The sequence below is a fragment of the Gouania willdenowi genome, chromosome 5 (assembly GCF_900634775.1).
Source record: "Gouania willdenowi chromosome 5, fGouWil2.1, whole genome shotgun sequence".
Taxonomy (NCBI): Eukaryota; Metazoa; Chordata; class Actinopteri; order Blenniiformes; family Gobiesocidae; genus Gouania; species Gouania willdenowi.
The window spans coordinates 33,560,404-33,575,872 of NC_041048.1; the positions used below are offsets into that span (position 1 = coordinate 33,560,404).

The 15,469-nt window shown below is 41.0% G+C and overlaps 1 protein-coding gene and 1 pseudogene across 12 annotated transcripts in view; both read left to right on the forward strand.

The window, feature by feature from the left end:
- foxp1b (forkhead box P1b) overlaps positions 1–15,469 on the forward strand; it is a 288,207-nt gene that overhangs the window by 156,639 nt on the left and 116,099 nt on the right. The window lies entirely within an intron of this gene.
- LOC114464147 (uncharacterized) lies at positions 2,672–2,790 on the forward strand (annotated as a pseudogene).

Consider the following 15,469-nt stretch of genomic DNA (forward strand, 5'->3'; position numbering starts at 1 on the left):
CGCTTAACAAAATATAAAGTTCATGGTAAGAAAGAGAGAACCCAACAAAATCCACATGAACAAGCATTTAGCGACAGTGGGAAGAAAAAATTCCCTTTTAACAGGAAGAAATCTCCAACAGAACAAGGTTCAGAGGTGGCAGCCATCTGCTTCGACTGGTTGGAGTTAGTGAACAGAAGGGTGATCAGAACAGGATAGAGAGATAGAACATGAGTGTCCTAGACTAGTTGAGCTGTGAACCACAGATCAGGAACTGTTAACTCCAGCTTCACGACACCTGGAACAGAGAAGAGAGAGAAGGGTGAGGAGAAGGGACAGACTGCAGAAAAACATGATACAGTATCAGCATGCATGGTTTTGGGCTTAGGTTAACGTCCAACGTCTGCCAGTCTGAAATTCTACCACTACAAATGAGACTTGGTCTTGTACTGGGGGCACGTAATGGTCTGTGATTGCAATCATTACAGACAATGAATGAATGCTCATTGAGGGTTGTGATTGGAGCAAACCTTCCTCCCTCCTCTCAGCTTTTATAGGAGGAGTGGGGCCAACAGTGTAAGTTGGTGAAGCATGATGGTCACGATAATCTGTCTCAGCCAATAGCAAAATTAAATTGTAATAGCCCGCGTTCAACCCTGAGAGGGCAGTCACTGACATTTTACAACTAAATACACAAAATGTTTTTTGTAAAATATTAAAAGTTGAACAAGAATCAATAAACAGCACTACTTAATACCCAAATACTGTATGTATTCAGCTGAAAAATGTGGGTTTGGGGTTTAGTTATTCTTTAAAGTTCAGGATACTTATAATAGTTATCAGTGCTGGCAGCACCATTTGCACATGCCACTCGCTTTATTTACATAATATATTATCTGGATTGATTACGACAACCTGTCCACGTTGGACCTGTCCTGGCAACTTCCTGTTTTGGCCAAGCTGTCCAGCTCCAATATTCTGCCTACAGTCCTGGAAAAGATCCATGAATGTAACACACACAGTCCTGACTCTGATGTGTTATTGTTTCTAAACTAACTAAAAGACATTGTGCTATGTGAGATAGCTGCCTCCATTTAGTTCTTGCTTGTGTAGCAATATTTATAAATATCATCATTCAACTTTGTGTAAAACCAAAATAAGAACATATAGCAGTGGGCCTATATATTTCATGTGTTGTGATGCATTAAAAACATGTTAGCAGCTGTTTTTGGCACACCATGTGGAATATGATAAAGTGCCTGGTCTGATGATTAAATGAGCTCTTATTGATGTCAATATGCACGGACAGGCGTGCCATCACAGGTCCCTCTGTGTAAATTTGATGGTTTGACATGTATTCACCCATCAAAGCATGTATCAGTGATTAATAACAGCCCCTCTGCACGCTCAGTGCTGATATAGCCTCTATTTGAGAGAAAAATGGCACAGGACGGCATTCACTGGTGAATAGCTGTATACCATTTAGAGAATGATGTGCCTTGATGGGATGCATGGTCATAAATAACAGTGATGGCATCTTGGCGTCCTGTGAATGACATGTGCCATAAATACTTAGCCCAGGCTGCAGACAATGGTTCCTATATCTCCTCATACAAGCCTTTGCATGGGGGAAAAAAAAAATTGCCTGTATTATTTAAATGGACAAAAAAAACAACCAATATTTTTTTTCCCCTCCACAGTTGAGGACAAAGAGACCTCCAGGACAGCATCCGCCGCTTCCTTGCTGCGTTCTCTGATTCACTGTTGTTATTTGCTTGTTTACATCCTTTGACATGATGTAATGGGATGGCTGTGAACGTACTAGCCAGTAAATGGCACAGAAAATAAGACAGTCCTTTATGTCTTTCCCCATCACTTCTCCCCCACTTTCTTTCTTGTTTTCCCCCCCAAACATTAAATATTTTCTGCATTTGACTGAAAGGAACATGAGCCTTGAATATAAGTAACTGTTTTTTGCATTAGGTCTTCCCTGGAGGTAGGGGAAAATATCATGTCCCCGCGTGAAATGTGAATGTGAAATCTAGCAGAAAGAAATATTTATGGCCATTTTATGCTTGATTAGAGCTGGATGACATGCCTTAGGAGACAGTGAGTGGACAAAAAGCAAGCAGTGCTGCTTCTGGGCTGATGTTGAGGAAAGAGTTGTTTAAGAAGGGTATTCTCTCTGTGTGTGTGTGTGTGTGTGTGTGTGTGTGTGTGTGTGTGTGTGTGTGTGTGTGTGTGTGTGTGTGTGTGTGTGTGTGTGTGTGTGTGTGTGTGTGTGTGTGTGTGTGTGTGTGTGTGTGTGTGTGTGAGAGAGAGAGAGAGCACAGAATCCATCATGAGCCCTTGATTTCACCGTCACTGAAAACATCTCAGGTACTCGTGTCAGAATTCATAAATGTGTAACTTAATAAGAGAACTAAACTCTGAGTAAACGCACACAAAGTGAACTAAACACAGTCACCAGCTTCATTATATCACAGTGTTAGTGAGCCAACATTATTTTGATTTTACTGCTAATGTCCAGTTTGTCAAAGGCCCCCAAAGTGACCTCAAAATTGTAGAAAATTGCACCAAAGGAAAACATAAATACGCAAAATGTCACTAAAAGCACACCTGACCACTACAAATATACAAAAAACATAAAATAACAACAAAAACAAATAGAAAATTCACAAAATGACTCCTGTCATTTTGACATACCAGCCTGTCATTGCCCGATCTCGTTAGATCTCAGAAGTTAAGCAGGCTTGGGCCTGGTTAGTAGTTGGATGGGAGACCACTGAGAACTCCAGGTGCCACAGTGGTATCTGTCATTGTGTCCTTGGGCAAGACACTTCACCCACATTGTTTAATATGAATGTAGTGTGTGAGTGAGTGTTGGTGGTGGGCGGAGAGGCCGATGGCGCACTATGGTAGCCTTGTTTTCGAGGTGCGTTGAGGAAAGAAAGAAAATTAATGGATAAATGCAATGCTTTTATTTACCAATGACATCCTCTAGGAAAGATATAGATTTACTGTACATCTGATGTATTGATCTGATCGACAGTCAGCTGATGAAGGCTGTGTCAGGCTCCCGAACAGATCAACTCATTCATTCATTCATTCATTCATTCATTCATTCATTCATTCATTCATACTTGCGCTATAGTGATGCTGACAGGAGGATCATACTACAGTGAAACTACCTGAATAGAAACACGTCTGTCTTGATAAAGTGAAACTGATCAAAGTGCTGTCCATTTATCATCCAATGGATTAATATTGTATAATCTTAACGGTGTCAACATCTTCTCGCCTACATTCCTTTCTTCCTGATTCTTCTGCAGCAACAGTGTTGTTTTTGGTCTAAATTATGGATTTTAATTATTCATATTTTTAAAGAATTATTCCTTAATTGTGACGTAAATTGCTCTACACAGTTTCTCCGTGTTTATGATTGGTCTGACACTGCAGTCTCCACCCCTGATGCTGGAGCACGCACTTAGCCTATCTGCAATCACCTCGCTTAAGTTATTGTGTTGATAGCCTGCTTCGTAGTACGGAGGCTCTCTGAGTGAGAATATTTGGTTAGGTGAAACCTGTTAATGGAGAAATATAGTGGATATATTTATCCAGATTCATAGTACAGGCCCTAAATGTTTACATGAATGATTAGAGCATTTAGCCAGTGGTCAATCAATAGTAATGTTTGTTAAATAGTTTTTTTTTTTGTCTGTGTGTATGGAAGATGTCTGTGTAGAGTGAGCTGTTTCTTGATCCAACCAAGTCAATTTTCTGTATTTATTGTCTTTATATTTTATCTATTATCAACAGTGTTTGGAATAACAGTGTTTAAAATAACTGCATTAGGTAACGGCGTTTGTTTTTCAGTAACGGGGTAATCTAACTAATTACTTTTTACGCCGTTACAACGCCGTTAACGTTACTGAACGTTAAATGCGGTGCGTTACATGCATTGATTGAATAAACTGCTATCCGAAAGCATCCCCTGGCTTCTTACTCAGTGTAGAGAGGAGGTGGGTTAAAAACAAGGTGAGCGATTATGATTGGCTAAGGCGACGTGCCAGCACACGCGACACACACGCGACACACACATACAACACACACACACATGCGACACACACACACACACACACACACCGCAGATTGAATGAAGCAGCAGAGATGGCGAGCGTGGAGCAGTCTGATGAAAAGTTGACATTTTTAAAGTCACGATACAAACACTACTTTAAATTAATTGTGGTCAAAGGCAAGAACGTGTATGTGAAGTGTTCATTATATCCAGGAGAGAAAACTTTGTCCACATCTGTTGTAAGCAACTCAAATTTAATGAAGCACCTCACAACACACGCATCTAAAAAATCTGAATTCTTTGACATATAGCAACTTTTTTTTTTTTTTAACAGTAACGCAAATAGTTGCTTTCCTTGGTAATGAGTTACTTTTATTATAATTCAGTTACTAACTCAGTTACTTTTTGGAACAAGTAGTGAGTAACTATAACTAATTACTTTTTTAAAGTAACGTTCCCAACACTGATTATCACACAGGAAGTTGCATGTATAATGAGGAAGTAATGCCAGCTGGTATTGAACAGCTGGAGTAACTTCTGCCTGTTGGTGTCAGTTCATTTATCCCAATACAATTATGATAAAATTACATTTACAAAACAGGTAAGAATGAAAGAAACCCTGATATAAATGTGGCAGAATGGTACATGATGATTCTATGGATTATGAATAATTTATGATTATGCTTTCTTTTTTTTTTTCTTTTACCATATCATTATGTATAGCAAGCACTGCTTTCAAGGTCTAAAACAAGGAATAAAAAAGTGCTATTTTAGCGTTATAGACTCATGTTGTTGATTAACTTTAGATAGGGGTCACCAACAAGGTGCCCGTGGGCACCAGGTAGCCCGCATGGACCATGTGAGGTGCCCTTATGAGCTCTAGTCACTAGTTAGTACTTACTTAAAAATACTGCTGCATGTGATACAGTTCTAGTATTAAATTAACCATCTTTAAATGTTTATTTTCACTGAAACATTGTGACAAATGTTTTGAAGTGTTGTTATATGTAATATGAGATATATATATATAAGATATATTTAAAAAAAAAAACACAAGGTGGATTTTACAAAATTTACATGCTTTAAAATTAGTTAAAAGTTGTTTGTTAGGAGCTAGTAAATTAGGAACATGGTGATTTTCTATGAAATGTAGAAAATGAAGCAGTTGAAAACATTTGAAAAAACAAAGTGTTGCATATTGAGACTTAAACATTTCATTTTTTTTTTTTTTTTTTTTTTTACCTTGTTTGCACATGCTGTTGAAGGTTAACACTACAAGAAGTGCAATCTTTTAACAGCAATGCATATTTTATTATTGCAATTAAATAAATGAATTTATTTCATTGCATAATTGTGACCATCACCAGCCCTCCCTAGGGAAGGGTAAATACTTTATTAAAGGGAGGATGTAAAAGAGAGAGGGCAGTGTTACACCAGGGTGAGGGGGGTGGGGGGGGGAGTTAACAGGGAGGAGGGATACAAGATAGGAAAACGAATGGGTGGGGAATAGTCAATAAGTTTCAAGTGATGTGATGTGAAATTGTGGTTGTGTATATTGTGCTTATTGTTGTGTTATCAAGCCAGTCTGGTGACCAGTGTGCGGCTTAGGAATAATGATGGTGGCTGTGAGCAGAGGAGGAAGTGAGTGGAAGTTACATAAAACAGGTATTTGGGAACAACGTGTCTATGGTTGAGCCCAGTATGAGTGTTATCCCACAGCCCGAGGCCAGTGCGTCCATGACAAATGTGATTCCAAGAGCCGCTACTGCAAAACCCATTTCTGACCTTTATAAGTTAACGCTGGCCTTGTTTTTTATTATCTTACCCTCTATTTAAAGTAAAACTGTGAAAATGTAGTATTTAAGAGGTACTTTTTAAACTGGTAGCCCTTGGAACTACCTACACTACTACAGTACCTATGAAGTAGCTCACAGTTTGAGAAAGGTTGGTGACCCCTGCTTTAGATGTATGTGTAGTAAAGAGACATTGAACTGATTTCAAAGGAATATTCATGATGCTGTCTTGTATATGTTTTTGTACTTAGCAGGGCAAACCATATTAGTCTACAAGGCAGTTGTTGACAGTATAAGCCTTTGACCGTAGTCTTAAGATGCAGCTGAGTCATTCATTTGCCTCCTGTGCCAAAACTGAACACTTTGGATCAACTCCCACTTTGCATCAACTCGCTCTATTGTCGAAGTGAGTGTAAGCAGTAGAATGTTGGTGGAAATAGTGCCTTAATTTCCTCTATTTTTAACACACACCTTCTTTTAAAAGGGCCACGAAAGGAATACTTGTGTAATAATTGTCACTTATAGAATGCTTATCATTGTTGGGAGGCTTCAGGATAAATTGGCTGCACATAAATAATCAGTTTATTGCTGTAGCGATGCAGTCGTCTTCTAAGCCCAAGCAACCCATCTCTGTCAGCAGATCGATTGTATTTAGAAGAAGCCTGTGGCCAATAGGAGGCCTCGGCTCTCACAGTCACTTCCAACAGATCACAGAAGTACAAAATTAAGCGTATGATTAATTTTTCAATTTCTCTCTGCGGATATCTAATAATTGTGCCCATAGATAGCCAAGGGCTTTTTATTAAACATTAACATGCAAAAGAAAAGTTGGAATCAGAAAAATGGTATTTAGGATTGAATAATGTAAAATATCTTTAGGGCAACAGAGAAAGAAGCAAACTATTCCAGGTTTATTTTTCAAATGTTTTTTCACTAGAGCAATGCCTACTCTTAATTACTGAGCTCTTATCTGCTAACTCAACACTATATTTATTTGAACTCATTGCTGAATTTTATTTAACCTTTAAATAACATGTACATGCCAGTATTTTTTTAATGATTGTTATTAGAAATGTCAAGAAGTAACTATTGGACAGAGAAGAGGTTGTTTTTTCATACTTATTGCTCGAATATGTCCAATATATTAATGTGTAGCCCTTTGGTTTGGTAAGTGTTGTTTTATTAAAGTCAAACAGCACATTTGCGAGATACAGTACATGCTTGTTTTGTTGTGATAATGTGATGTACATCCTGTGGAAAACAGTGACAAGCATTGTTCAAGTGTCCTTGTGCATTTCAGATCAAGTTGTGATTTTTCCATGTTGCACCTCCGCAGCGAAGATGGTAAATAGTTTGCTCTTTTTGACCTTTCATTCTTCCAACACGATGTAGGCAAATACAATGCCACTTTCACGCCAACTAAATAATCAAGTGTTGGTGCGAGGACAGTGTGTTTGTGTAAAAGAGACACAAGTGGGATCTATTCAAGTGACTATACAATGCAAACTTTAGCCATTACACAGTGAGAGCTGAGAAAAGAAAAGAAGCATCCCTTTTGTAGATCATTTGCTAAATGATTATGTTTGTCCAAACAGAGCCACCATACTGAGGAAGTGCATGTTATATGTTGTGCCTGTAGAGGGGGCATTCGGTTCACTGCGTGTTGACAGACTGCATGTGATGCTACGCTGTGTGCACGGAGGTGCATAATAAAAGTATTCCGGTGAGACCATCATCACGTCTCATCCTTTAGACTCATGCTCATCAGGTGCTCCCAGCAAGACAAACAAACTGTTTACATGGTGTCAGAATCTGAACGGACTCTCCTCCTGTGAGTACCTCCTTAGCATTCCACTGGACTTTGCTAACTGTGAAGCTAACCAGAGCCACGTTGCGTCTCTGAAATGGCGGAGGGATTTCGCAGACCAGACCCGGTAGTTTTTGACGGGAATGTCGCTGAGAACTGGCGGATATTCGAGAGGGAGTATGACATTTTTGTCGCAGCAGCACACTTCGACAAGCCTGCAAGTACTAAGGCCTATATCCTCCTCAATGTTGCGGGACCGGAGGCCATAGAGCGGGAGCGCTCGTTCGTCTACGCGGCTGAGGTGCGTGCTGTGGGCGGAGATGGAGCTATTATCACCCCTGCTGAGTCCAGAGAGGACCCAGAGTGCCTGAAACGGAAATTTCGTGAAATCTGCAACCCTCAAAGCAACAAAACAATGGAGAGACACAAGTTTCATTCCAGAAATCAAAGACAAGGTGAGAGCATCGAGTCGTTTTTCAGTGATCTGAGAATTAAAGCCAAGAGCTGCCATTTTGGAGATTTAGCTGATGAGCTAATCTGTGACCGAATAGTCTGTGGCATCACCAATGATTCTCTGAGGAAGACACTTTTGAGAGACGGTGACTTGAGCTTAAATAAAGCTATTTCCATCTGTCGTATTCACGAAATGACAGAGGAAAGCAGCAAGACACTCGGTATAAAAGCTACCAGTGTTGACAGCATAAAGCCATTTTCACACAGAAAGCAGCAGCCTAAGCTACAACAGCTGTCACTGCACAGGACTATATCGAACTGTAATAACTGTGGGGGCAGCCATGCAGCTAAGCGGGAAAAGTGTCCAGCTTTTGAACAACAGTGTCACAACTGTAAAAAGTTTAACCATTTCAAAAAATGCTGTAAGTCCACACCACGCTGCCGGCCCAGTTTCAGTAAAAGGACTCTCAGACACTCAGTGCATGATGTAGCAATAGAGGAGCCTGCCACACTCAGTGAAGATTCCTTTTATGTGGATGGCGTTGACGTCGATAAGAACATCGATGTCATAAATCCTCAAAATGATAAAAAAGATGAAGGATTTGTAACAGTACACATCAACAACAAGCCCATTGAAATGAAAGTTGACACAGGTGCTAAATGCAATGTGATGTCTCAAAAGACATATAGCAAAGTTTTAAAGCTGAAGCAACCTGTAGTTAAAGAAAACGCCACAAACCTTGTTGCTTATGGTGGCAGTAAGATTGAAACTAAGGGCCTTGTTACATTATCCTGCAGTTTAAAGGGACAGTGCCATGCTTTACTATTCTTCATTGTAGACAGAGAAGTACAGCCTCTACTTGGATTTCGTGCCTGTGTTGACATGGGAATTGTGACAATGAGCCATGATGTTCACCAGCTCACTATGGACACTAACACAGATTTTACAAGGCAGATCAAAACACAGCACAGTGATTTATTCAATGATGAACTTGGAGAGCTGCCTATCACGTACTCTATGACAGTGGATCCCAGCATTCAGCCTGTGGTCCGCCCTGCTCACCGCATTCCAGTCGCGATGCAAGAGAGAGTTAAAGCTGAACTAGATCGTATGCAAATCATAGGTGTAATAACACCTGTCACAGAGCCCACTGATTGGGTTTCATCGATGGTGGTAGCACATAAGAAAGACAAAGAACAGATCAGATTGTGCATCAACCCAAAAGACCTTAATACAGCTCTAAAAAGACCCCACTATCCCATGCGTAGTGTTGAGGAAGTCGCCGCACAGATGGCTGGTGCGACTGTGTTTTCAGTCTTAGACGCTAAAAATTCCTTCTGGCAAATACAGCTCGATAAGAAATCTTCAATGCTAACAACATTCAGCACACCCTTTGGACGCTATAGATTTCTACGCATGCCTTTTGGCATAAACTCTGCCAGCGAAGTGTTTCAGCGTTCTATGGAGCAGCTATTTTCTGGCTATGCATGCTCGGTGATTGTCGATGACATCATCATCGGAGGTCGGGATGTTGCTGAGCATGATGCTAACCTAAGGAAAGTGCTTGATCGTGCAAAGGAGATCAACCTCAAACTGAATCCAGAAAAGTGCAAGTTTCGCCTGGATCATGTAGGTTATGTGGGTCATATTTTCACAAGTGATGGCCTTAAAGCCGACCCAGCAAAGACCGCTGCGATCAGAGACATGCCAGTCCCGAGTGATGTTACTTCATTACAACGTTTTTTAGGTATGGCTAACTACCTTGGAAAGTTCATCCCAAACTTTAGTGACATCGCAGCCCCGTTGAGGAAGCTTACTCATAAAGACACCGCTTGGTGCTGGTTTCAGCAGCATCAGGAGGCTTTTGACCATCTCAAAGCTTGCCTATCAAGCCCACCAGTACTGTCATATTACGATGTTAAACAACCCGTCACACTCACGTGTGATGCCTCGTGTTTTGGACTTGGAGCTGCCTGCCTGCAAAACGGTAAACCTGTGGCTTTTGCTTCACGCACCCTTACAGACACAGAAACTCGATACGCACAGATCGAAAAGGAGCTGTTGGCTGTTGTTTTTGCCTGTTCAAAATTTAAGGACTATGTGTATGGTAAACCCATCATGGTAGAGACCGACCACCAGCCCCTGGTGACGATTTTAAAGAAATCAATCCATACTGCACCAGCTCGTCTCCAGAGAATGATGTTGAGACTACAAAGCTACGACATTACCTTAGTCTACAAGAAAGGTAAACTCATGTATGTGGCAGACACACTTTCAAGAGCTCCAACTACCAACATTCCAGTGAGTACAGCTGAAAATGATTCCTTTGAAGTTATGTCTGTTAGTGTTATCTCAACAGCGCGCCTCGAGGAACTCAGAAAACACACAGGAGAGGATGCTATGCTAAAGAAGCTCACTACAGTCATTCAGAGAGGATGGCCCTCCAGAGAAAACCAGCTCCAGCCTGCCATTCGCCCTTTTTACCCCTACAGGGATGAACTGACTGTGGATGACGGCATCATCATGAAGGGACCCAAAACTGTTATTCCTCAGTCCCTGCAAAACGCGTACATAGACATTGTACACAAAGGCCACCCTGGTGCGGATGCAACCAAACGCCGAGCCAGGAGCATCATATTTTGGCCAGGTATGTCAAAGCATATCACTGAAAAGCTGTCTTCCTGCTCTGTTTGCAACAGCACCAAACCCCATCAACAAAAGGAACCTCTCAAGCTCCACCCCGTTCCTGATCTCCCCTGGTCGACAGTTGCAGCGGACATTTTTGATTGGCATGGGAAACACTACCATGTACTGGTTGATTCTTACTCAGGTTGGTTTGAAATCGATCTTCTTCGTGACATAACATCAGCGGCCGTGATCACAAAATTAAAGAGACATTTCTCAGTACACGGTACACCCCACATTCTGCTCTCTGATAATGCTAGACAATACACCAGTCAACAATTCAAAGACTTTGCAAAACAGTGGGACTTCAAACACACGACAAGCAGCCCAGAGTTTCCACAATCAAATGGACTCGCTGAGAGAGCGGTGCGGAGTGCTAAACAACTGATGGAGCGATCTCACAGAGATGGATCAGACGTGTTTCTGAATCTTCTTAACCTCAGAAACATCTCCCGTGACCAAACACTTGGTTCGCCAGCTGAACGCCTGATGTCACGACAGATTCGTGCAGCCATTCCGGTGAGCACCAAGCTGTTGGAGCCCAGCTCAAAGCCAGCTATGCAGATCGCCGCCCAGCTACACAATAGGAGACTCGTTTTAAAGCGCTATTGTGACGTTTCAAGCCGACCCCTTACGCCTTTGTCTCCAGGTCAGGTTGTCAGAATGCAGACCCCAAAAGGTTATGATAATCTAGGGATCGTAAAGGAGACCTGCAAAGAGCCCCGTTCTTACATCGTTGAGTCCAACGGAGTGAAATACAGGAGAAATCGTCGCCACATCCTTCCTGTTGCAGAGCCTCCACCTCCACGACCCCAGGATGACACCTTTGAGACGCAGAACGCTGCCCGTTTTCAGTTGAGCAATGCTCCCCCTGCACCTGACAGTGTTCCCCCGATCATGTCTCATGTGTCGAGGCCACATGAAACATCTCCTGCAAGACCTTCACGCGCACAGGCCGTTTTCCAAGGCAGTGTGAGTTCGCCGTATGTAACACGTTCAGGTCGTATTTCGAGACCAAATCCAAAATACCTGCTGTGACATGTTTGAAAAAAAAAAAAAAAAAAAAAAAAAAAAAAAAACGTGAAGTGGAAGTGTGTGTGATTGTTCTGATGCATTTAATACACAAGTTATCTTATGTTTTTAGAAGTGTGTTGACAGTTCAGATTTATTCAAGGTATTACATATTTTAAAGCCAGTGGCTAAGTTGTGATTTTATGTTACACTTTGATAATGGAGTGATGTTTTGTTTGTATAAGGCTACAAGCTAAAGAGAAAGGATGTAGATCATTTGCTAAATGATTATGTTTGTCCAAACAGAGCCACCATACTGAGGAAGTGCATGTTATATGTTGTGCCTGTAGAGGGGGCATTCGGTTCACTGCGTGTTGACAGACTGCATGTGATGCTACGCTGTGTGCACGGAGGTGCATAATAAAAGTATTCCGGTGAGACCATCATCACGTCTCATCCTTTAGACTCATGCTCATCAGGTGCTCCCAGCAAGACAAACAAACTGTTTACACCTTTGTCATTGCGTATGTTAGATAGTAGTTTACATACGAAATACCAAGTGATTCTAACATTATTTTATTGACTGAGGTTGTAACAATCAAAGCAGAGATTAACTTTCAATTATCCAAGGTTGGCCAGATTCAGTCATGCTTTCTTGATGTCAAACTTATGTTTACTACTACTTATTGAGGTAAATCATCATGGTAACTTAAAGCTGCTATCTGGAGTTTTTGAGAGAATGTCTTGATGTCCCGCCCTCAACAGCTCTACTTCCTCCTCTGCCAATCTACCAGAAGCTACGTCTCTACCTTTGTGCACGACGCATAACTACAAAAACTACACATTTATTGTTAGAGTGCCATAACTTTTGATTCAAATATGTTTATTATCTGTCCATGAGAAATGTCGTCAAATCCTGGTCCGTTCAGAATCTTTTGAAAAGCAGCAAGTCCCTCCCCCTTTGAAAAGCAGCTCTGAGATAAATTAGGTTGCCGTCACGAAGACGTTTATCCACAAGCTTTGTACCCAGACTTTTTTTTTGTTTTTTATTAGAAGCTTTATACGTTGGAATGGGTAACTGGAGTTTTGGAGAGCTCCTCCGTGACGCTCAGAGTGATACCTGTTTGAGACGCCCGGCCTCGTTTCCGTGCACAGTTTACGTAGCATGCGCATTTACTTTGATTGACAGTCCTTGCTCCAGGAAGTCAAAGCCTATTTGCTGAGTACATAGTTTCCATTTGTATAGGGGTCTATAGGATGAAGGAGGGACTTATATACATTAATGTATATGAATGATCACTGGCAGTTGACCATAGTAAATGACTACTGTAGTTAGGTATTTTTTTGCATTTCAAAAGAATCATACATAAACATAGATCTCTCAGAAATTCCGGATATCAGCTTTAAGCTAAATAGCTGACCTGGTCAGAACCGTTCATTTCTGAATAAGTTCTGAGCGATTATAAAAGTTCTCTCTTGGAAAAAGCACAAAATGACCCCCAAAACACCCAAAATCAAACTACACAAATGGACAACGTAAACACACAAAATTACTCTAAAAGCACACAAGATCGCCACACAAAATATACAAAACTAACAACAAAATCTTACAAAAGTACTTCAAAAACACACAAAAGAACAACAAAAACACATGAATAGAGTAAAATTCACAAAATGACTCGAAACATGAGCACAAAAACAAAAACATAAATACACAAGATGGAACTCCTGTTTATGTCTATAAAAAACTTCTTCATGGCTCGTTGAGGGTGTGACTGTGCACACTGCAACAGCGCCGCAGCAGATTAGACATTTTGTGTGTTTACTCGTGCGTTTAGGTTTGAGCTCAGGTTCATCTGAGACCCATAATCGACTCCTATGTTGATCGCCAATCATTTAAAAAATAAACCTGTATTCAGGAGTTCCATGAATCAGTGATTGATTGCTCTACCTCGCGGACCGGGAGTGTGTGAGAATTACATTGAATTTTTGGAATGTTTATTTTCAATAGGGAAAAATACATTTTCAAGTTACTAATTCAGTTTCACAACAATGCATTCAATTTCAAGTTGTTACTTTCAAATTCAATACCAACTATTCAAATTAATTTTCTAGTGGCACAAATCAGCCCATATCTTTATGACTTATTTTGTTTTTAAGTGTTCTACATTGGAAAAGTGAATTTGAATGTGTTGTTATAAAGGTGTCACCTTGTGGTGATCTCCATCACTTCCTACACTTCCACAAGACAGTCATCATCATCACAGTGAGAACTGCTTTGTTGACCAGCCAAAGACACGATGTAGCAGCATGATGCTCCTTCAGTCTCTCCTTAGGTTACAGTTTGTTTATCCTCTCAGTCGGATGAGCCTCCACGTTGGAGTTGTGCAGTCTGATCCTTTTGATATACCTCTCTCTTCAAAACATCTTTTCCTTTGAAGATGGATGGAATTAGCAATTTGTGGTGTATTTATCTTGATCTAAGAGTAATTTGGTGCCTGCTGTCTTAACACTCAAGCTCAATGAAAACAGTAAATTGTATCCTTATCTTTGTGAGTAAAATCAAGATAGGTGCAGGAGGATGTGAGTATTTTGCGGTTGGTTTCAGGCAGAAGAAAGGACAGGAAATGGACACAGCTCTTACATTACTTGTGGTTGTGCAGCAGGAGGAAAGGCATAGGATAGGACAGCTTTTTAATCAGCACAAAGCTGTGTTTCTAATGTAGAAGTGTCAAAGATGTGTCTTAGCCCTGTAATGAGTGAAATCTGGCCTAGTCCTGTGTTAAATTGGAAACGGGACCACGGGGATTCAGAGGTGAAGGGACAGGAGACTCTTTGGAAGAAGCATCTTGGTCAATTATCACAATCTCCCATGCTCCGCTGCACTCTTGAGGCCTTCTTTTGGATCCAATGCACAACCAAGACCACGAGGAAATGCAGGAGAAGCTCAAATTCTAATGACAAAAAAACCCAATGTTTCCAAAAGGTTTCATTTTCCGATTCCAAAAGATGAATCAAGAATAGCAAGATGTGTTTGCGTTGGATCACAGCTCTCAATGATGCAAGTCTTGGCTAGGAAAAAAGCCCTCCCATTCCCCAGCCTGTAGAAGCATCACACTTGACACTACAGCTGCATGTCCCGGCATATCCCAGCAGCCTCTCTGGCATGAGAGAAAAGGATCACTTCCTGGCAGGTGCGATGTGGGGAGCCACAGCTTTGTGTCTTTTCTTTACTGGCTTAGCCACAAGTGGGGAAAAAAAAGTGAACTCATGAAGGGAAAAAATGAAAGTTCCCTTCCACCCTATGTCTTTGTGTACGTGTGCAGTCTGGTTTAACCACCTGACAGAGAGCCAGAAGCCAACACTCGCCTCATATTTTAACCAGATGTGGAGGAGGAGGAGGGGGGGAAGGCCTTGCATGAGTCGTGCAGTCAAAATAATTATCTTTATGAGATGTTTACAAAGTGCTAATGTGATTTTCAGCAGAAAGACTGTCAACTTGTACATGTTGAAGTAGATAAATGCCTGTGTCTTTAAATTTAAATGACGAGTACTTTTATATAAAGGATATAGGATACAGTTTATAAATTCATTTGCAGCTGAGAGAGTATGAGCCACAGTCTTCCTCTTTCTCTTAGTGCCAGCTGTGAATCCACTCGCAA